At 43.2% G+C, this 24,972-nt stretch overlaps 1 long non-coding RNA gene across 1 annotated transcript in view; it reads right to left on the reverse strand.

Annotated features, from left to right (window-relative positions):
• Window positions 1–22: 22 nt before the first annotated feature.
• The window catches only part of LOC130294102 (uncharacterized), a 61,079-nt gene continuing 36,129 nt past the window's right edge, over window positions 23–24,972 (reverse strand). The window contains exon 6 of the long non-coding RNA XR_008848381.1: window positions 23–4,985. This is a non-coding gene — a long non-coding RNA (uncharacterized LOC130294102). The remainder of the gene's footprint in view (window positions 4,986–24,972) is intronic.

Below are 24,972 nucleotides of genomic sequence, written 5' to 3' on the forward strand. Positions count from 1 at the left end.
AAAAAAATATACAAATTAACTCTCGTTCTTGAAGAAAGACAATCTGCATCCATTATCCCCTGTAGTTTTTCAAGAAGTGGACATCAAAGAGAACATAGTGGAGCCCCTCGGTGGTTGTATATATCTTATGTGACCTTCTTTGTATATAGGCGACAGGTCACATCCCCCCCACAATGTTTTCCGATATTGTGTGATCATTGCCTCTATGGACAATGGTGGCAGCCTGCATTCCAGATGATGACATCATCGCCCACAGCATACCATTCATTGGGTCTCATGGGGTTAGTTATAGGGCTGAACGCTATCAGGTGTCGGTTCAATGATAACATAGGACGGAGTGTTACATTGAATCGCATGGCTGAGTGCATTCTGTCCATCTCACTCACACCTTCCATGGGTGCTGTTCTTTCCCTTGAAACTCCTGCCAACAGACCCTCCTCCTTTCAGATGACCAGGTGACTTTTGGGTCATGAACTGATGACCCCGAGGTCACGGTTAGGGCTCAGACTGCCTTTCATGTAGCCCTGTGGGGGTCTGACCATTTTATCAGCCTGGGGGTAATCGCAGATACTCTTGAGTGAGTGTATCTGCACTTGTCTATCTGTTTTATCTTCCCTAGGCCATTGTACGTGAATAAGATTGTGTGTCATTCTACGATGGTTGCTGTTTGCATTTGTGCAGCAATTTTTTTAGAGTTCGGTCACGTATATATGCCCATCCTTGGGCTACCCTTATGGGAAAAGCCATATGCTAGAAGCTGGATCTGTTGTACGTGGCATCCCCTCCAGCCTCTCCATATGGGACATGGCACCAGACTTGTCCACTTACCAGCTGCAGGGAAACTATACTGGATCCCTGAACATATGTGGACCCACCTTTTTATATTTGTTCCTGCCTTTTGGATGCTAAGTTTTACAATGGTTGTTTTGGCAACCTCGTTGTTTGTGCTTGTACAATTTCATGGTAGACATTTAATATCATGTTGTATGCGTCAACTCAAACTCGTCTGGTCAGCAAAGATGCCCCCAGTGGCTGTAAGCAGTCTCCATCAACCAAAGCACCAGATAAATAAATGGGCCAGACAACATTCATGAGATCCACTTAAACTGTCCTTCCAGATATTATAAAGTTTGCCGACCTGTTGTTGAGCTCTAAACTTTTGTCCATTACCCTGTGATAGATTTTTTTCCTAAGTTGCCCATGAATGTGCTATTGTTAAAAAAAAAAAAAAATGGTTCTTCTCCTCCTTCCAAGAGTTGATGGCTGATGTAAAGGTCTCCAAGATGATGAGCTCAACTGGTCAGACCAGATCTAGGTGGTTTTGACCATGGATCAAATATAGAAGTTTGGCATTGTTATAGTCTTAAGAATGTGGGCCAAGGTGCCAGCATATAATTCTGCCCCCTACCTATGACATGATGGTGTATACAATGGCTTCTTTGAAGAATTTAGATAAGACAAAGTTCCTCATTCAGGACCTCCATGAGAAAAGCCTACAAGAGCCCGTCTCTATCTGGATGACCATACATTACACAGACATTCCAGTGGTTTCAGACATGTAATACTTTATTTCTCCAGTGGTGGAGTTGCAGGAAAAATGAACACTTGTTGCTGGATTCCTCCACAAAGTAGAGATGATCATGAGGTTCTCAGCAGCATTGATGGACCCCTTTAATAACACAACTCAATGGGCCGTCATTACTACTAACATTTGGCATTCACTTCCAGGCAGAGGTGGTGTCTGGTAACTATAAAAGAAAGTATACTAAGCGATTGTCTGAGCTAGTGATTGTGTGTCTGTATACAAGAGTGTGAAGTATACAAGTGAGTGTAAGTATAAAAGTGAGAGGGACTTAAAATTAAGGGACTTTAAATTCAGGGAGTTTAATTGAAATATTTGATTGTTTTTTACTGTTAATTTTTGCAATCCCCAAATTTAGTATGGCCTCCATGTTGAAAAAGGCAGTCCAGTGGGCATGCACAATGTATGCAATCCTTAAAGAGCAGTTTGAGGGTGCATATTGTTGTGCGAGATGTGTGCGAGTTGTTAATTTGGAAGCCCAAATCCTGGATCTGGAGGAGCACCAGGGTTATAGTCTATTCAGGAAGGATCGGACAAAACGTAAAGAGGGAGGAGTTTGTCTTTATGTGAAATCGAGTCTGAAGGCCGCACTGCGAGAGGATATACAGGAGGGAAACGATAATGTGGAGTCATTATGGGTATACATATATGGAGATAAAAAAAAAATACAGATAGGGGTTTGCTATAAGCCACCCAAAATTCACTCTCCAAAATCCCATTGTCGCTCCTTCCCTTCTGAGCCCTCTACTGCGCCTGCAGAACACTTTACATCCACATATGAGGTATTTCCTTACTCAAGAGAAATTGGGTTAAATTTTGGGCGGAATTCTCTCCTTTTACCACTTGTAAAAATAAGAAAAATGGCTCTACAAGAACATGCGAGTGTAAAAAATGAAGATTTAGAATTTTCTCCTTCACTTTGCTGCTATTCCTGTGAAACACCTAAAGTGTTAAACTTTCTGAATGTCAATTTGAATACTTTGAGGGGTGCAGTTTCTATAATGGGGTCATATATGGGGTATTTCTCACAGAAAGGCTCCTCAAATCCACTTCAAACTTAACTGATCCCTGAAAATTCAGATTTACAATTTTTTTGTGAAATTTTGAAAATTGCTGCTATACTTTGAAGCCCATTAATGTCTTCAAAAAGTACAAACATGTCAACTTCATGATACAAACCTAAAGTAGACATGTTGTATTTGTGAATCAATATATGTTATTTGGAATGTCCATTTTCCTTACAAGCAGAAAGTTTCAAAGTTAGAAAAATGTTAAATTTTCATAACATTTTGGATTTTTCACCAAGAAAGGATGGGAAGTGGCAGATGAGGTTCAACACTGATAAATGTAAGGTAATGCACATGGGGAGGAAAAATCCGGGCTGGGATTATGTATGAAATGGGAGAACATTTGGGACGACTGACATGGAAAAGGACTTAGGGGTCTTAGTTAATAGTAAATTTAGCTGTAGTGACCAGTGTCGGGCAGCTGCTGCCAAGGCAAATAAAATCATGGGTGGCATCAATAGGGGCATAGATGCCCACGACAAGGAAGTAATTCTACCGCTGTACAAATCACTAGTCAGATCACACATAGAATAAGGTGTACAGTACTGGGCACCAGTATACAAGAAAGATACAGTGGAGCTGGAGAGGGTTCAAAGATGGGCAACCAGAGTAATACGGGGAATGGGCAGACTACAGTACCAAGAAAGATTAAGAAGAATTAGGGTGCGTTCACACTACGGAATTCCCGCGGAGTTCAACGAGCGGAATTCCGTGGTGTGAACTTAACATTAGTGTGAATGGGTCTCCGCAAGACCCATTCACACTGCAGAATTTCCAAGTGAGACTGTGGAATTCTCTGCCTGAGGAGGGGGTCATGGTTAACTCGGTAAAATAATTTAAAAGGGGTCTGGATGCATTTTTGGAGAGTAATAACATTACAGGTTATGGATTCTAGATTTATAGGGACAGAAGGTTGATCCAGTGATTTATTCTGATGCCATATTTGGAGTCGGGAAGGAATTTTTACCTCTAGTATGAGGGTTTTTTGCCTCTGGATCAACTCAGTAGGGACTCATTAGGGTTATAGGTTGAACTTGATGGACCTTGGTCTTTTTTCAACCTTACGAACTGTTACTATGTTCTATATTATAGGATAATGGATCGTTGTAAGAAGCTTTTTAGTCGTCACCATGTATATCTGTATTGTAGGTACCTGTGTGCTGAGTACTGACTATGTTTATATACTCGGTATGCTGTCTTTGATGTGTATGTCAGTATCAGCCGGCTCGTCTGGAAATAAACAATCCGGTATGACATGTCCCCACCAGTCTCAGTGCTGTAAGAGGAGTTGTCTGTATTTAAGAAGTAGGAAGCTGTTCTGACCCAACCACGCACTATAAATAGCTGCCGGCTCAGCTTCTATCTGCAGCTAGTTTATTATAAACTCTGTTTCTATATCCTGACTTAGGAACAAACTTTTTCCTCTCGCCCTCCCACATGGCTGATACATGTCTATCCCTGCGTCGCGCCCCCCCCCCCCTTCCCTTGGCGTCCTTCATCTTTGCACTCCCAGCTAGAATTCAGCCTGGCATTCTGCCGCAAAGTCTGTCAAACAAGAACCGCACCCTGGGACCAGGGTTCTGGTGTGAGAGCGAGGGAGACTTCTAAAAATACCCTTCCCATAAAAAATAGAAATGTGTCCCGTGTGTGGAATCGGTCTCCCCCTTCCCGATCCCCACCCTCAGCTGCCTCTCTTTCCGTTTATAATGCCCGTTGTGGACGCTTCTCTTTTGGGATATGTTCCTTTGGGGTCTGAAGGCTCCCAGCACTTTCGCTCACACCCTTTTTCCTGTAAGTTATGGCATGTGTGCCTCTTTTCCCACCATGTTTTTTGTTATTTTGGGGGGGGGGGGCAGGCGGTTATGGACTGGCGTCAGCTGCTTCCACGCAGGATAGGAAACTTTGTCTAAAGTGTTTGTATGTTGTAAACATGAAATGTTATAGCCTGACGGGGGATAAGACCGTGCAAAACATTGTTAGAACCGAAGCCAAGTTATAAGAGGAGAGAGTCCTGGAGAACATGTCACAGCTTCCATTGCAGAGATACCACACAGAATCTAGTAAATCCCCACCCCATGTCCCGTAATGCTATGACAGAACTCCCTGGCAAGGCTAGACTTACTTGCACTACAGGGGGCAATGACTCATAAGACTGTGAAGATAAAAGTGCCCCAGTCATGTGGGAACTCTTTTAGGTCTGCGTACAGCTTCACGGACATAAATTATAATTAGCGCCTTCATCCACGAGCTCAAGGATTGACGGCCGTAATTCTCAAGAGGTTCCGCAAGCTTCAGGTTCTAATCCCGGAGAAATTCTGTAAACACGTATTAAGGCCCTGTTCATACAATATAAAAGGAGACATTTTTTAGGTTTTTGAGATTGAATTACGGACATACTTTTTTGCTAAATTATGTGCTGTATGCAAGTCTATGGAAAAGCGGTCATCAATGGGCACATTCTATGATAAAAAAGGCCATAGTTCCTAAGGGCCATTGAAATAATAAGCATGTTCATTATTTTAAGTAAGAGTAAATGTAAGAATAAAAAAAATATTACCAGATTAACAAAATCTGACCATAAAGCATATGAACCGAACATTCAGGTGTATGGGGGATCGGAAGAGATAGCTTTCCACCAAACGGATGTTCGGCCAACAGCTAATGAAAGTGTATGAGCACATGTAGGCTAGGTTCATGTCTAGTTCGGAGGCTCCATTTGGGGCCTCCATCGTAGAATCTGTCCAAGTGACCAGACAACAAAACACAACATGCAGTATTTCTTTGCCCAGTCTAATATAGTAAAATAAATGGACACCATGCTGAAAAATCTGACAAACCCCATTAAAGGGGGTACTCCACTGGAAAACATTATTTTTTTTAATTTTTTTAAATCAACGGATGCCAGAAAGTTTAACAAAGTTGTAAATTACTTCTATTTAAAAATCTTAATCCTTCCAGTACTTTTCAATTGCTGTATTCTACAGAGGAAGTTCTTTTCTTTTTGAGTTTCCTGTCTGCCTGACCAAAGTGCTCTCTGCTGACACCTCTGTCCATTTTAGGAACTGCCCAGGGTAGGAGCGAATTCCCACAGCAAACCTCTCCTGCTTTGAACAGTTCCTGACATGAACAGAGGTGTCAGCAAAGAGCACTGTGGTCAGACAGAAAGGAAATTTAAAAAGAAATGAACTTCCTGTGGTGTATAAAGCAGCTGATAAGTACTGGAAGGATTAAGATTTTTAAATAGAAGTAACTTACAAATCTGTTTAACTTTCTGGCACCAATTGATTTAAAAAAAAGTTTAAAAAAAGTTTTTCTTTAAAGTCACTGGGGCCTAGTGTGCAGCCTCACTTTACTGCCATTGAACAGAATCTGCAGCCAAGGCCCTGAATGGAGCCTCTAAAACAGATGTAAACCTAGGCTAAGTCTGCATGCTCGACTGAAGTCAACATCTAGCCGAGGCTACAAATTGCACCATATATGACCAGCTTCATTAAGGGTATAGGAGCCTTCCGGGGGGGATTTCTCCCATGCATATCATGATTATCTCTATACTTGTTGTCAGTTCATTGGTTTGTCCAATATCACACTGCAATAGAACAATAGACATCTGTGCAAACAGTAATTAGGTGATAGCTTTGTCTATAGATCAGAGGCTGCATAAAGATCTGAGACTGGCCCAGACAAGTGCTCCCTCTCATAACAACTCAAGACGGGGAAGGGAAATATTTTTCTCCATACGGGGTAAATTGTCCCAGGAAACTGAATAAGGCTGGGTTCACATCACGTTTTCTCCCATACGGGAGCGCATACGGCAGGGGGGAGCTAAAAGCTCGCGCTCCCGTATGTCCCCGTATGCGCTCCCGTATGTCATTCATTTCAATGAGCCGGCCGGAGTGAAACGTTCGGTCCGGTCGGCTCATTTTTGCGCCGTATGCGCTTTTACAACCGGACCTAAAACTGTGCCATACTGTTTTCAATCAGTTTTTATTAAGAAAACCGTATGGCAAAAAAAACGGATGGAACAGTATGGGAAAAAGTAAACCGTATACTGTTTTTAAAAGTGCATACGGTTCTGTCCGATTTTATAAAAGAAAACCATACGTTTTTAAAAATGTTGTCCATTTTTAATGGGAGGGCTGTTGGGTGGGGACTTTAGAATGCAAATGCCTATGTGCAAAGTAAAAACCGTATACGGTTTCCCGTATGGAACAGTATACACGAGCGTTTCCCATTGACGTCCATGGTAAAAAAAAAACGTATGTGGTTGCAGTTCGGTTTTTAAACCGGAGTCAAAACCGTGGTTGACCCCGGCTCTCTCAGTGTACTCCTCACTGAGCGCCAGGGCATGTTCAGGAGATCATGGGGGGCCCCAGTGGTTGGACGCCCCTAGATCAGTTACTTATCCCCTATCGTGTGGATAGGGGATAAGTTAATATTTGATGGCTATCTCCTTTAATAAAGGGACCTCCCTTTTTCATAAACCCATCAACTAGCTGGATTAGAGAAAAGATACAAGCATCTTTTCTCTGGAGGACCCAACATGTCCATACATTACACTAATAGACCACTAAATTCTATCAACTCCATGTTTACTTTCTTATTCCTGCGGAGGTGATACGGGGGAATAGAACATTTGCTGGCAGGTTCTCTCTCATAGCAGTTTACTGGGACGGGAGGGGGTGGGGGTATTGGGGGTTGTTGAGGGGGGATAGTGAAGGAAGTAGCCGGACTTCCAATGACAAAAACTTTATAGAACCATTAAGAATTGTCACAAACTGGAGCAAGGTAATGCAAGTCACTAAGCCACAAAGAAGAACCATGACCAGAAGCCATCTCTATGTTATACACTGATTACAGGATAGTGAGTTGTCTACAAAAGAATAAAACATTCTTCTCTCTAATTTAAAGGTAATTGATGTTACAAATTAGACTTAGTCTATGGATTAACCCCAACCATCCTCCCACCAGTAATAAATCCTTGTCTTCCAACTCCTAAGTTTGGAGGAACCACCTGGGTATGGATAATTTACAGGAAAATGGGAACATAAAACGAATGTTCCCTTTAATGGTCAGGTTCTAAATTATACATCAGGCCACTTACTCACGTGGTCATTTAGCAATGATGCCTCATTACATGGCCTATTGTCCTCCAAAATTACAACCAGAGATGAGGAGTGGTCAATGCTATATGGAGAAAAAAATGTGGACTCCATTCCTAGTCATTGACTGCAGATGTTTAGGAGCGTTCATTGAACAAGGGTGCATAAAAGTACAAAGGCATGCGATCTCCATAGACAAACATTGGTGGAAACATGGGTCTTACTGAAGAGCTCAGTGACCCTAAACATGGCACTGTTATTAGATGACACCTTTGAAACAAGTCCTGATCACCTGTAATGGTGGCCATACACCTTATGTAGCTACAGTGTGCATGTATTCTCAACAGAGAGAGGCTGAACATGCATGTGCTCTGGATGGAAATAAGGGGGAAAGCCTCTGCCAGACACCTTAAAGGGGTACTCCACTGTCCCGCCGCTTGGGACCTCCGCAATCTCCCTGCTGCACCCAGCGTTTGTTTAGAGCGACTCGTGACATCATGGCCACGCCCTCCTCATATCACAGCCACGCCCCTCAATGCAGGTCTATGGAAGGGGGTGTGATGGCCGACTGCCTCTGCCCCATATCGTCAGTAATCCGGCACAGAGCGAAGTTCGCTCCGTGCACCGGATGTCTGGGATGCTGCAGCCAAGATTGCGGGAGTCCCCAGCGGCAGGACCCCAGCGATCAGGCATCTTATCCCCTAAGATGTCTAGGGGCGGAGTACCCCTTTAAGAAAATAAGTTACAACATGCTTGAAATTTCACTCCCTGACATCTGTCATTTGGAGAAAGTTGCTAGGCCCCATACACTTTAGATGGTTCACCAGTCCTGTTGGTTTCAGTGGGTTTGGCCAACGCTTATCTAATGTGATTTGGGATTAAAGTGCACCTGTCAATTAATAAAACTTTTGACATGTCCTAGGGACATGTCAAACAATTTTATCGGTCGGGGTCCGAGTGTTCAGACCCTGACCAATGACGAGCACGAGCACAGAGAGAGACATACTGCCACATACTCCTCTCCTTCTGCTCTGTGTCTTTGCGACCTGGACGGTCCCATAGACTTACATTGTAGGTCCGTCAAGGTCAAATGACACAGGGAGAAAAAACAATAAGTTCTAACTTTTCCAGGTTCATTCTTTTGACCAATAAAAACTTTTAATATGTCTCTACGACATATCAAAGGATTTCTTTTAAATGACAGGTAACATTTAAGCCACTGCCAGACACCTAAATTGGTGGCTTGAGAGGACAACATATTGGGCATGTTGAAATCCAACATTTCTGACCCTTCTTTCTCCCAACATCTACCAGCGGGGGAAAGTCTGGACTTTCAGGATAACAGATAACATTTGTATAATGTGTAAGGGCACCTTAAATGGTCACTGTCAGAATCAAACACGTTTTACATGTTGTACATCTTGTTAAAAATGTATCTTCTTTTTATAGAAATCATGGCTTATAAAAGAGGGTCCCCGTACCATCCAGAACATAATCCTGTCCGGCTGCATCATCTATGTCCCAGCTGAAGTACAGGCAGGGACAAAGTCCAGTAAGTGAGGACTAGTATTCCCCTGTGCTGCTCCTGTCTGAAAAAACGGGGGGGAGGGGGTTACAGAGAAGCCCACAGAGACCCAGCACAGCAGACTCAGGGAGGACGTGAATGCATAGTGATTGAGGGCGGGGGCTTGATGCTTGCCTCGGACACGCCCCTACCTGAGCAGTGGATGTCAGAATGAGTGAGCAGCAGAATAGAGGGATTTGTGAGCCAAATACAGAAGCTAGACATGTAAAGTATCTGCATGACCTAGTGAGTAGCATATTCAAGCATTATTTTTTTCTGTGCTATGACCGGTACACTTTAAGTGCTTTTACATTGTAGTTACTAAATTAAAAGTTTCTTTTATTATTATATTAGGAATAAATGCCTTTGATACGGTATCCTGGAATTCTGTGCATTAAAGCTTTCTTGACCCAGAAATCCTGATACAATATGTGATAACATGCAAATAGTCTCCCACCACGTGCACATGTATATTTCTGGACGGGACCGATATAGCAATTGGATATTATTTATAAACCTCTGTAATAATAAATGACATTCCGCACATGACTTGCCACCATACCAGATGCCGCACAGCGAAGAGGACGGAACAAAATTACTGATCCAAATATGAGCGATGACTTATGCGTTCTTATGTCGGGGGGGCGGGGGTTACTTTAATAGCATAAGAAGGGTCAGCTGTGCAAAAGGGCTATGTAAAAATGGCCACAGACCGATGGACACTCGAAGGAGCAAAGCGTGTGGTGCGAATTTGGTTTCTATATGGAGACCTTGTGCTGCGCCAGCACATTGTATCCAGATTTTGCTGAATAGATTGGGCCTTCAGCTGTTGCAAAATTACTAGTTTTGCAACAGCTGGAGGTCCACAGTTAGGAGGCCTAAGTTATATACTATTATTGACTTTGCTCACTAAATGACCAGGAGTGGTTTATATCAAAGGGGTACTTGTATCAAAGGGGTACTTCCGACCACTGACTGAAGGGTTATGGCACTATTATTTGGGCAGCTTAAAGGGGTACTCCAGTGGAAAACATTTTTTTTAAATCAACTGGTGCCAGAAAGTTAAACAGATTTGTAAATTACTTCTATTAAAAAATCTTTACCCTTCCAGTACTTTTTAGCAGATGTATGCTACAGAGGATATTATTTTCTTTTTTAATTTCTTTTTTGTCTTGTCCACAGTGCTCTCTGCTGACACCTTTGTCAGGAACTGTCCAGAGCAGCATAGGTTTGCGATGGGGATTTTCTCCTGCTCTGGACAGTTCCTGACACGGACAGAGGTGTCAGCAGAGAGCACTGTGGACAAGACAAATTAGAAATTCAAAAAGAAAAGAATTTCCTCTGTAGCATACAGCTGCTAAATAGTACTGGAAGGATAAAGATTTTTTTAATAGAAGTCATTTACAAATCTGTTTAACTTTCTGGCACCAGTTGATTTAAAAAAAAATGTTTTCCACCGGAGTACCCCTTTAATAGCAACGTTACTCCATTTGTCTTCTAGGAGAACGGTTACTTGAAATATTTACCCCAAATGCCTCGATCTTATAATATAGTAGTGTAGTATGGGTACTATATGGCTATTTTTTTTTAACAGTATAACAGCAATGCTGCTGCATTTACCTCCTAGGAGTCATGTCCCTTCAAATATTTTATCTGGTTACTTTATGGAACTATTATTTCGGCAGTATAATGGCAGTACTATGCTATTTCCCTCCTGAGAGTAAAGTGCCCTCAAATATATTGCCCAAGGGCATCCGTTACATGGAAGTATGACAATGGGTTTTATTTGTGATGACATTTTCTGCCAAGCGCTGTAACCCATTTAAATGGGCACTGTCAGAAGGAAAAACTATTTATTTGCTGTTCATCTTGGCAAAACATTAACCCTTCTAATATACTACTAGGGGTCCCCATACCATCCAGAACATAATCCTGTCTAGCTGCAGCATCATCTTTGTCCTAGCTGAAGTTGGGACAAAGCCCAGGAAGTGAGGACGGGACTAGCACTCCTATAGACTGCCGCATGAAAACAGAGAGGAGGGGGGTACCGAGCAGCCTGCAGTGACTGGATAAAGAGACCCAGCACAGCAGACTCAGGGATGAAGTGAATGCATGGTGAGTGAGGGCGGGCTCAGTGCTTGCCTCGGACACACCTCCTGAGCAGTGGATATCAGAGTGAGTGAGCAGCAAAACAGAGGGATTTGTGAGCAAAATACAGAAGCTAGACACATAAAAAAGACATGTAAAACATCTGCATGACCTAGTGAGTAGCTTATAGAAGCTTTCTATTAAGTACATAATGCTACTATCTAGATCTCAAATAATACTACAATACAATCCCAAATAATACCACCATACACCACTAACTCTTTGACACCCATTAAACCTAGCCCTGATGGCAGTATAATTTGGGACCTGTAGGGCACTATTATTTGAGGATTACAGAAGCAGTTTTATTCCACAGAACTTGATTCAGACCTCTTATTCTGCATTAGTCATTCTAATTACCAATGAGAGCACTTACAGTCAATTTGGTATAGTGCAGCTCCACCTATGGCAAACCTTTTACAAAGAACAAGTGAATGACTTATCTAGCAATTCCCTTCTATTAGGCTGGGTTCACTTCACGTTTTTACCAATACGGGACCGAATACGACTGGGGGGAGCTAAAACCTTGCGCTCTCGTATCCCTGCCGTATGCCGCCCGTATGTAATTCATTTCAATAAGCCGACCGGAGTGAAACGCTGACTCCGGTCGGCTCATTTTTACCCCGTATGCGGTTTTCCCACCGCACCTAAAACCATAGTCGACCACGGTTTGAGGTCAGGGCAAAAATGAGGCGACAGTAGTCAGCGTTTCACTCCGGTCGACTCACTGAAATGAATTACATACGGGCGGCATACGGCAATGATACAGGAGCACAAGGTTTTAGCTCCCCCAGTATGCGGTCCCGTATATGAATATCAGTCCCGTATTAGTAAAAAAGGGGTACTCTGGTGCTCCAGCGTTCTGAACATTTTGTTCAGAGCGCTCAGAGCCGGAGGCCGTGATCTTAACGTCACAGTCACACCCCTTCGTGACGTCATGTCCCCTCCATTCATGTCTATGGGAGGGGGCGTGTCGGCCGACACGCCCCCTCCCATAGACATGAATGGAGGGGGTGAGGCGTGATGTCCCGAGGAGGAGTGGCCGTGACGTCAAGACCACTGCCGCAGGAACCCGGCTTTTGTTTAGAACACCGGATGCTGCGGGAGATCGTGGGGGGCCCAGCAGCAGGACCCCCGCAACCAGACATCTTATCCCCTATCTTTTGGGGATAAGATGCCTAGCAGCAGAGTACCCCTTTAAAGTGTTACTTTCATTGGAAAAATCTTTTGACATGTCCCCCAGGCATGTAAAAAGTTTTGATTGTACAGGGTCTCACTCCTGACACCTGCTGCGATCACCAGTCACAGGTCAGGGGAAGTTTGCATCAGCGTGCTGCTCACTCCCCAGCTGTCAATCAAATCTGACCTTTTCGCTATAGATGTCTATGCAGCAAAAAGGTCGACTCTTTTGGAGTGTCAGGGAGTAAAGCGATATGCTGTGCAATTCCCTGGCTCATAATTAGCTTGTAGTGAGACCCAATGTAATTTAAACTTTTGACATGTCTGGGCAACATGTGTCAGGGGATGTCATTCCTGAGTCAGCTGACTTCCTGTAAACTACAGGATAACATAACTACCTATTAGATTGCTCCTGCTAGCTCCCAGACCCCTCCCCTCCCAGCTCTATCTGTATACTGCTGCTGCTATGTCTATAGGATCAGGATATATTGTAATTATACACCTTTCATAAGGCTTTGTTCACACATTTTTAGTATGATAACAGTGCTATTTTACTGCAACTGTGCAAATCATGGTAAAAAATATTTTAGATAATCACAGCAGAAACAGCCAAAATGCAATTAAAAGTGTTAAAAATGCATTGAAAGTTCAGCACTAATTGCCTAATTAGATGACCAGATGCAGTGATCAAACGCCACAACCTCTCTCTGCAAAGTCAGAGGATTAATGGGAAATAGGAAATTCTGCAGTGCCAGCAAGGTCCCCATGCTCAAGAAGGTACAGGTCCGTCTGAAGTTTACCAATGGGCCTCTGAATCATTTAAAGCCCCATTCAAGTAAACTAGGATGAGATGAAATGGTAGATATAATCCATGGACTAAAGTGGCGCTGCCATGTTTTTCTCTTACAACTCCTATTAGCACTCCACGGTGGTTGTATGTGGTTGAAACCAAAACTCAAGGTCTCGGTGATGTAAAGACAAACCACTAAGCCCTTCAGAACCTCCCCTTTCATGAAATATATATTTCCGTCATCCTTCTACAGCTGGGTTTACTTATGGCTTGAATTAATAATGAGACTGAGGAGAGGTCAGGGCTCCTTTACTGCATACGGCACATTCCTATGTACGTCATGCTCTTTACGACACTGTTCAGAGTGCATAGACATATCAGAATCTAAAGCTGCCCATACACCTTGGACCAGCTGAATGATTTTTTATGGCTAACTTCTATCTACTTCTCTTGTTTTCCTGTCCACAGACATGCACGCCTGGCTCACCAGAGCATGCATGTGTCCTCAACAGGGGATTGGGATTGAGTTTGTGCCTCATGATAACAAAAGATTAGGCAGATTGAAATTCAATTTAACGATCCTTTGTTTTCAATCGGGACACCCATGATTGGTGGATTCGTACATGTGACAGTGACATTTGGGATAGTTGCCAGGTTTCTTGTGGCATTATAACCGCAACCTGACCATGCACATCAGTCATAAGCCAGACGAACCTGCCGATTTTGGTTGGACAGGCCAATCATCTAATGCAGCGATTTCCATACTATGGACCTCCAGCTGTTGCAAAACTACAACTCCCCGCATGCCCGTACAGCCGTTGGCTGTCCGGGCATGCTAGGAGTTGTAGTTTTGCAACAGCTGGAGGTCCCTATATTGAAAACCACTGATCTAATGTGTAGGGGGGGGGGGGGGGGGGCTCCCAACTCTCTCCCTACACAGATAATGTTGGAGGAGATAAGGATCTTGTGGTGGCCCAGTACGGGAGGTGTTACCCTGTGCTCCTGCTGTCCTGTCAGGCAGCCTTCTTCAGTATCCCCAAGGCATGTTTACCATGTCAAGTGTTATAAAATGTAATGTTGCTTTAAGAGTTATACAATGTGATATGTCATGTGATTGTTACCCAGGAGGTACCAGTGACCAGGTGATCCCAAGAGTGACCTATGGGCTCCCTGATAGTCTCCCCCATATAAGCCCCGGGTGAAGCTTCTCTCTCTTCTGCTGAGGTCCAGTGCAGTCGTCTAGTGTGTGTATCCAGAGTGTTGGAGACCTCAAAGTCCAGTCCTGCAGCCACCATCAAGTCAAGTAAGATAAAGTCACAGCTTTATGAGTCAAGTCAAGTCGGTCCCTGTCATCTGTCAAGTCAGCGTGGTCTGCATTCAATTGTCCAATCTTACTACAAGTACCAGTAAGCCCTTAAGGTCTCTGCGTCACTGGTCACCTCCTTGGGCCCTGGCTGAACTGTATAGACTTTACCAACTGTCTACCCTCAGTAAAGCTACCGTTGTCCATAACTTGGTGTCGGAGTCTTTATTGCTTTATGGGCACCTTAAAGGTGTATTCATATGTACAGTTTCCTGCACATATTTGATGCTGCAGATTTCAATGTAAACTAAATGACTAAACACAGCTTTAGATTTGCAGCTTCAAATACTGCAAGTGTAATTAGACCCTTAGAATGGAGAACATGTAGCACATCTGCAGCAGGTTCCCCACAGCTGAAAATTCTGCTTGCGGATTTTCTACTATGGAATTCCACAAGTGGAATTTCAGCGCCGGAAAATCCACAAACAGAACCCCCATGACTTCAATGGGAAGCAACATAATCCGCTTGCGGAAATTCCGCAGTAGAAAATCCACAAGCGGAATTACAGCTGTGGAAACCTGCTGCGGATATGCTACGTGGGACACTACCCTAAGGGTGCGTTCACACGCTATTACTAGCAGTGGGTTGCCCGCTGCGGGATTCCTGCTGCGAGTTACGCTACCATTGATTTAAATCGGTCCATAGTGTCAGATTTGCGGACTGTCCGCGGACCCATTCAAATGAATGGTAGTGTAACTCGCAGTGGGTTTCCCATATCCTAAAGGAGATAAATAACACAATGAGGCAAACAGGAGATTTGTGCTGCTTGTGTATGGAGCTCTCAGAAGATTGCCAGTCTGTATACATTGTATCCTGATTTATATTGTTGTGTTCAATTGTTTTGTGTATGTTAGGAGAGGTATGAGGGTTTGTTCACATGGCTGAATTTCCGTGCGGAATTTCGCTGAAGAATGCTACTGGAAATATTGCCGAAAATGAATATACATTTACTTCAATGGGATTCCGCTGTCTCATTCAGACAGCAGAATTTCCATGGTGGGCATTCTACCGCGGAAATTCCATATTCCGCATTCTGCAAAAATATAACACCTGTTTTATACTTTGCGGAATTCGGCTGTGAAATCCCATTAAAATCAATGGGGCTTAAAATTTGGCGGAATTCTGGGTTTAGAGAACACAATTCCGTTGCAATTGCATTCCGCAATTCCACTCAGCAAATTTTGCTAATCGGAATCTGTGCGTAATTGCCGTGTGAACATAGGCTCCTTTCACACTATACTATTGCTCCGTTACTAACGGACGTTAATGTTTTTTTTTTTCTACTTTGGCACACTACGGAATCTCCACCTGAGATATTCCGGGCAGAAATTCCATCTGTAGCGGGCGCCGACAGAACAAGACAGTGCTACGACCGCTCGGAAATACACCGTCTCCATAGACTCTAATATGTCCATTCTATCGGAGGAGTCTGGGATCCGGAATTCCTGCTGCGAAAATTCCGTGGTGTGAATGGTGCAGCAGAATCCCATTGAAAACAATGGGAGTATGCTACACTGTGTTTTCCGCAACAAAACTCTGGAGCGGAATCCAGCTCAGAGAATACGTAATGTAAACGCGCCCTGACACTCCCTTAGCACTTGCATTCGAATCCGTCATATAGTAAATTTATCAATGTTATTGTGGCTGAAGTGATTTTCTACACGGTTCATAGTTGTTGTTGTCTTTTTAATGTACTTGCGCCTTATTTATCAAAAAAGTGATAAATTAGGTGCAAGTCTACAGGTGTCACGCAAAAATGACACTGAAAGTAGTTTTTAAATCCCAAAGATAATGTCAATTTGCGCCTAACAGCACTGATGTAAAAAGGCGCAAATTAACATTTCACGACTAAAAAAAAAGTAACCATGATGTGCTCTATGACAGACGAGTTTTGGACAAAATCTACATCAAAAGGCGCAACCGATGAACTGCGCCAAAATATGCGCCCGACATGCACAACAAAACAAATGTACATCCAATGGTAAACACCCCCCTTGTGTTTTGGCTCTTTATATCACAAGTTGTGACAGTTGGTAGTCAAGGTATAGGGCACACATCTCAGTAATGTGCCCCTCACACAGATCATGCCCCCCTGATCTGGGGCATATTCTCCCAGTACGACCGAGTTGACCCCTGACTCGCCTCCTTCATATACTGACACCAGCAATTGTGTCTGGGATTTCATGGAGATCATAGCCTGAACAGCCGCGTGATGGTGTGACAGGCGTGTGACAGGGCGCAGATCTGCTCACAAAGGGACCAGGGCGTCCCCGGGGGATATTATTATCAAATAAACACAGAGAGTGTAGCAGCCATAGGGAGATGGAGCAATTAAGGGGGGACATAAAGGGGAATAAGGCCAATATATGAAGGGAAATCGGAGCAGGGAAGAGTCTTCTACAGGAAGAACAATACATTAGGAGCTGGGGCTGAGGATCAGGGAGAACATATGGGGTACCAGGACGGTGGATCTCCATGCTGTACACCGATGTTTCCCAACCAGTGCGCCTCCAGCTGTTGCAAAACTACAACTCCCAGCATGCCCGGACAGCCTTTGGCTGTCCGGGCATGCTGGGAGTTGTAGTTTTGCAACAGCTGGAGGCTCCCTGCTTGGGAAACACCCGTGTTTTCTAATAAGTGTGCCTCCTGCTGTTGCAAAACTACAACTCCCAGCATGCACGGACAGCCTCCGGCTTAGAGTCAGCTATACATTGGGGGAGAGTTATCGAAACCTGTCCAGAGGAAAAGTTGCCCAGTTGCCCATAGCAACCAATCAGATCGCTTCTTTCATTTTGCAGAGGCCTTGTTAAAAATGAAAGAAGCGATCTGATTGGTTGCTATGGGCAACTCGGCAACTTTTACTCTGGACAGGTTTTGATAAATCTCCCCCATTATGTATACGCTACACAAGGGTATTATTATGCATTACACCCGTGTTTCCAAACAAGGGTGCCTCCTGCTGTTGCAAAACTACAACTCCCAGCATGCCCGGACAGCCTTTGGCTTAGAGTCAGCTATACATTGGGGGAGAGTTATCAAAACCTGTCCAGAGGAAAAGTTGCCCAGTTGCCCATAGCAACCAATCAGATCGCTTCTTTCATTTTGCAGAGGCCTTGTTAAAAATGAAAGAAGCGATCTGATTGGTTGCTATGGGCAACTCGGCAGCTTTTACTCTGGACAGGTTTTGATAAATGTCCCCCATTATGTATACGCTACACAAGGGTATTATTATGCATTACACCCGTGTTTCCAAACAAGGGTGCCTCCTGCTGTTGCAAAACTACAACTCCCAGCATGCCTGGACAGCCTTCGGCTTGGCGTTAGCAATACATTGGGGGAGATTTATCAAAACTTGCGCAGAGGAAAAGTTGCTCAGTTGCCCATAGCAACCAATCAGATCACTTCTTTCATTTTGCAGAGGCCTTGTTAAAAATGAAAGAAGCGATCTGATTGGTTGCTATGGGCAACTTGGCAACTTTCACTCTGGACAGATTTTGATAAATCTCCCCCAATGTATGTACAAGCTACATAAGGGTATTATTATGCATTACACCGGTGTTTCCCAACCAGGGTGCCTCCTGCTGTTGCAAAACTACAACTCCCAGCATGCCCGGACAGCCAGAGGCTGTCCGGGCATGCTGGGAGTTGTAGTTTTGCAATAACAGGGGGCACCCTGGTTGGGAAACACTGCTGTACGCTGTGACTCAATCACAGTGAATGGTTGCTGGATTACATACAGTTGTGAATACTTACTGGCTGAGGTTGGGTTCTCACCACGTTTTTCAAGTACGTTTCCCGTATACGTTTTCATTATTGAAAATGTATGGAACTGTATTGAAAACCGTATACATAGACAAATAATCGAAAACCGTATGCATCCGGTTGCGGACGGTTTGCTGGCAATATGTTTTTTTTTTCCGTACTCAAAACCGTCTCTGGTTTAAAAACCGTACTGCAACCGCATACGTTTTTTTTTAAACATGGACGTCAATGGGAAATGCACATGTATACGGTTCCATACGAGAAAACCGAATACGGTTTTTACTTTGCACATGCGCACCTGCATCCTAAAGTTACAATTTTTAAAAATGTATTTATTTTAAATAAAATGTTAAAAAAACGTATGTTTTTTATTTATTTTATTATTAACCTCTTAAGGACGCAGGGCGTACCTGTACGCCCTGTGCCCGGTATTTAAAACTGGGTCACGCCGTGACCCTGCATCATACCGGGTCGGTCCCGGCTGCTAATGATAGCCGGGACCCTGGGCTAATAGCGCGCGGCACAGATCGTTGTGCCGCACACTATTAACCCTTCAGACGCGGCGATCAAAGTTCAATCGCCGCGTCCAAAACTAAAGTAAAAGCTTCCCCCCAGCTCAGTCAGGCTGATCGGGACTATCGCAATAAAATCGCGATGTCCCGATCAGCTAGGACGTGAGCGGAGGCCCCCTTACCTTACTCCGTTGCGGACGATCTGCGTTTGATTGCTCCAAGCCTGAGCTATAGGCTTGAGCAATCGAGCCCCTAGAACGCTGATCCATGCAAAGCTATGGCTTTGCAGGAATCAGGGTAAAAGATCAGTGTGTGCAGTGTTATAGCCCCCTATGGGAGCTATAACACTGCCAAAAAAAAAAAAAAGTAAAAATGCATACGGTTTACTTTTTCCCATACGGTGCCATCCGTTTTTTTTGCCATCCGGTTTTCTTTAGAAAAACTGATTGAAAACAGGATGGCAAAAATGTGGTGTGAACTCAGCCTTAGAAAAAACACACACACACACACACACACTCCTCCCCCCACAGCAGGAACACACACACACACACACTCCTCCCCCCACAGCAGGAAATCAAAGGACGACCACAGCTATGGAAAGCCCTGAGCATTGACTGTTTTGAATGGATAAATAGTGACCACTTTTTAGCTGGTGTATAGCGTCTGCTCTTATACACGCAATACCCCTGCTATCTGCAGATAATTGATACCACTTGTTTGTCCGTGTACATCGCAAACATTCCTATCTGACAAAAGCTTATAGCATGTGAACTGGTGGGGAGTGCTGTGGAATATCCCATTTTTTATATTTTTTTTAAAAAGCTACAGATGCTTTTTGTCAACAGATTTAAATGACAGAACATTCCAGTAGCCTTAAAAAGCATGGAATAAAAGTTGCCCACAAATTGATCATTAGGGTGCGTTCACGCTACGGAATTCTCGCGGAATTTCACGGTGTGAACTTAAAATTTGTGTGAATGGGTCTCCGCGAGACCCGTTCACACAGGGGAATTTCAGCAGCGGACAATTCCGCCGCTGAAACTATTCTGTGCAAAGAAAGAACATGTTCATTCTTTGCGCGGATTCCGCGAGCACTGCATTGCCGTCAATGGTGACGGCTCAGTGCCCCGCGGCCCTAGCGCCGAAGTATTTTCAGCGGCGGCCGCCAGTGAGAACGCACCCTTAAAGGGGTACTCCAGTGGAAAAATGTTTTTTCCATATCAACAGGCTTCAGAAAGTTAAACAGATTTGTAAATTACTTCTATAAAAAAAATGTTTAATCCTTACAGAACTTATTAGCTGCTGTATGTACAGGAAGTTATTTTCTTTTTTAATTTCTTTTCAGTCTGACCACAGTGCTCTCTGCTGACACCTCTGTCCATCTCAGGAACTGTCTAGAGCAGGAGCAAATCCCCATAGCAAACCTATCCTGTTCTCTGGACAGTTCCTGACATGGACAGAGGTGACGGCAGAGAGCACTGAGGCCAAACTGAAAATAACTACACAACTTCCTCAGAAAAGAAATTAAAAAAGAAAATAACTTCCTGTGGAGCATGCAGCAGCTAATAAGTACTGAAAGGATTGAGATTTTTTAATAGAAATCATTTACAAATCAGTTTAACTTTCTGGCACCGGTTGATTTGAAAAAATGGTTTTCCACCGGAATTCCCCTTTAAGTTGTCTTTACTGATCAACCTGATATATAACTTATATCTGATATAAATTATATCCTGATATATGTAAAATGAAAACTTATACAATTTTCCAATATTCTATCTTTATCGGTTCTTCACAGTTCTCAAGATCTCTGCTTGCTGTCATTCAGTAAATATCTTCATTGTTAATTTTACTTGATTATAAATCTATCTAGTTTGTGTGTGAAAGGGGTACTACGCTGGAATAAAACATTTTTTAAATCAACTGGTGCCAGAAAGTTAAAGGGGTACTCCGGTGGATCTTTTTTTTTTTTATCAATTGCTGCCAGAAAGTTAAACAGATTTGTAAATTACTTCTATTAAAAAATCTTAATCCTTCCAGTACTTATTAGGCTAAGTTTCCACTTGTTTTTTTTCTGGCAGTTTTTGGAGATCTGCCACTGCAGTTTTTGAGCCAAAGCCAGAAGTGTATTCAAAAGGAATAACACATATAAAGGAAGAACTTCCACTTCTCCTCCCTTAGGCTAGGATTCCACTTGGTTTTTTTTCTGGCAGTTTTTGGATAACTGCCACTGAAGTTTTTGAGCCAAAGTCAGAAGTGGATCCATAAGGGAGGAGAAGTGTAAGTCCTTCCTTTATATGTCCTATTCCTTTTGAATACACTTCTGGCTTTGGCTCCAAAACTGCAGTGGCAGTTTTCCAAAAACTGCCAGAAAAAAAACCAAGTGGAATCCTAGTCTTATGGATCCACTTCTGACTTTGGCTCAAAAACTGCAGTGGCAGTTTTCCAAAAACTGCCAGAAAAAAAAAACAAGTGGAAACTTAGCTTAAGCTGCTGAATACTACAGAGGAAATTGTTTTCTTTTTGGAACACAGAGCTCTCTGCTGACATCATGACCACAGTGCTCTCTGCTGACATCTCTGTCCATTTTAAGAACTGTCCAGAGTAGGAGAATATCCCCATAGAAAACATATGCTGCTCTGGACAGTTCCTAAAATGGACAGAGATGTCAGCAGAGAGCGCGGCGCTTTCCAAAAAGAAAATCATTTCCTCTGTATTATTCAGCAGCTAATAAGTACTGTAAGGATTAAGGTTTTTTAATAGAAGTAATTTACAAATCTATATAACTTTCTGGCACCAGTTGATTTAAAAAAAACGTTTTCCACCGGAATACCGCTTCAAACAGATTTGTAAATTACTTCTGTAGAAAAATCTTAATCCTTCCAGTACGTAACAGATGCTGTATGAGGCAGAGGAAGTTGTGTAGTTCTTTCCAGTCCAACCACAGTGCTATCTGCTGACACCTCTGTCTGTGTCAGGAATTGTCCAGAGCAGAAGGGGTTTGCTATAGGGATTTGCTCCTACTCTGAACATTTCCAGACATGGACAGAGGTGGCAGATGAGAGCACTGTGGTCAGGCTGGAAAGAACTACACAACTTCCTCTGGAGCATACAGCAGCATGGCCGCATAAACAAGGCCTTAGATAGTCTGCTGAACCCATTGCTGGCAGCAGGTTCATCCAACTTTAGCATAAGGTGTATGGGCACCTTTAGGCCAGTTTCACATGGGTGTAATACAGACATGTTTTCTCTCTGTGTACTTTAGGAGTTTTGTAAAACATACTAAATCCTGAATTACTGTACACCAGTGTTTCCCAACCAGGGTGCCTCCAGCTGTTGCAGAACTACAACTCCCCAGATGCCCGGACAGCCAAAGGCTGTCCGGGCATGCTGGGAGTTGTAGTTTTGCAACAGCTGGAGGCATCCTGATTGGGGAACACTGGTCTACACCCAATATCAGGAAAGAGAGTATGTCAGGTGACAGCACTGCTATCCCAATGCCAATCTTAGTTGCTTAGCATTTAGCTTCTTAACGTTGAGAGCCCTGTCACATGACGGGTAATGTCTGGATGCGAAAAATGACGTGCAGAGCCTGTAATACAGGAATGCTCTGGTTATATGTTATTTTGCCTGCAGGTCTTTGCATTGCAATGTGGCTACAAAGCTGACTGACAGTAGTGAATACCAGAACAGACCTTCAATATGTCAGCCATCTTAAATATGGAGGCACAAAAGTCAGATATCACACGCTAACCAAGGCACATACAAGTAATCAAAAGGGTTGGCAAAAAAAGCAAAGGCCTTCAGCTGCTCCACATACTTGAAAGAAGAAATGTATAAAACTTGACTTTTATTCCATCAGATTAAAAACATCTGATATCCATGGTCATAAAACACAAAAAGGAAAGGCAACCGACACGTCGCCACGACTAAGAGCCAGAGTAGGCTCGAAACGCGTCGGTTGCCTTTCCTTTTTGTGTTTTATGACCATGGATATCCGATGTTTTTAATCTGATGGAATAAAAGTCAAGTTTCATACATTTCTTCTTTCACGTATGTGGAGCAGCTGGAGGTCTGTGCTTTTTTGCCCACCCTTTTGTCTACTGGATTCCGGGACCCGGCCCGCTGTTTGTCAGCTCTTCTCTCCGCACCATATGGGACCTCTGTTTATTAGGTATTGCACAGTGGTGAGCTGAATTCGTTTTTTTTTCCTTCTTTTTTTACATACAAGTAATGCACTCCTGGAAAAAGCCTCTCTCGGCGAAACGCGACGGAGGTCTGGTGTGGAGCTGGGATAAGTCCTGATCACTGCATGCATCTGTTGCTACACTTTTTTTTCATCTATTTATCTTATCCCTTTGAGGGCATTGGATATTTACTATTTATCCCACTGCCTTGCTGCACTATTGCACTTTACATTTCAAGTTGTATTCCTGCTGACTTTTGTGTCATTTCTACTATGGAGCTACATCGCCCTTTATAGTAATCTACCTCTTGACGCTACAGCACTTTTGCACATCCTCTGATTATATGTGTGCATGTTATATGTGTCTTTTTATCCTTTTTTCACCTGTATCTTCCTGTAGCGTTATTTTCAGACATACAGTGTACCGTTACTAATGTTAGGACTTACCATCCCAGTATCCCTATGTGTTTACATGTATTTTCTACACTTTGTGAGTTCCTTTGTATGTTTTTTTTTTACTTTTTTCTATATGCCAATAAAGATTTATATATATATTGTATTGTTCCAAACACCTCCACCCTAACTGTATTGGGAGCCCATTTTGGGGAAGGACTATATAGGTTTATAATAACACTTGCCACTTTAAAGGGATACTCTGGTGAAATTATTATTATTATTATTATTATTATTTTTTAATCAACTGGTGCCAAAAAGTTAAACAGATTTGTAAATTACTTCTATTTAAAAATCTTAATCATTCCAGTACTTATCAGCTGCTGCATGATACAGAGGAAGTTGTGTAGTTCTTTCCTGTCTGACCACAGTGCTCTCTGCTGACACATCTGTCCGTGTCAGGAACTGTCCAGAGCAGGAGCGAATCACCTTAGCAAACCTCTCCTGCTCCGGACAGGGGTCTCTTCATCCAATCACTGCAGGCTGCAGGCTTACAAAGACAACCCTTTGATATAATTGGGCTCTGTGTAATGCTTTCTTTCTCCTGCGGAGGTGCTGCAGGGAAACAAAACACTTCCAGGTTCTCTGATTACAGCTGATCGGTGCTGATCCCACCAGTGGACACTTTGTGATCTTCTTATGTTAAGGGACCCTTTATCAAGTAGGGGCTATCCAGAGCGAAGAACCCCCTTAGTTCCCACATTTCTATCATCCATTGGCATTTCCATGTGACTTGTGCGTCTGTAATCACCTTCCAGCATGTAACCAGGATTAATCCTCATCATCCTCACATTCCTCTGCTGCTCTGTAATTTCTGGCCCTGGGGGATTTTATCTCCAAGTCTCAGTAATTTTCAGCTTGTTAGTGTGACAATGTCTTCTAATTAAGAACTTCCTAACAAGATTCATCAGACCCTGGCTTTAGTCCTGACATCCCATCTGTTCCGATACAGCTCCAGTACACACATATATATCTCTTGTATGCGTACACATTATGCCAGCTCTATATACAATACTCACTGCCAATATTTTAACGGCATGTAAAACATATCATGACTGTAAAATAACTAGCGCAAAGCCAGATCTTTATCTTCTGGCAGTCTATACCCTTATGGAGCATTCACACTGTATAATCTGCATTGAAGGATTTGGGGGGGGGGGTTCATAGTCGTAAAGGTTCTGGATGAGGATTTATTTTTAAAGCTCTCCTGGCATGTCTGGTTTAGTAAATACTTGTATCCTTTATGGCCGGGTTCACAATTCAAAATGT

The sequence above is a fragment of the Hyla sarda genome, chromosome 10, assembly GCF_029499605.1.
Source record: "Hyla sarda isolate aHylSar1 chromosome 10, aHylSar1.hap1, whole genome shotgun sequence".
Lineage (NCBI taxonomy): Eukaryota > Metazoa > Chordata > Amphibia > Anura > Hylidae > Hyla > Hyla sarda.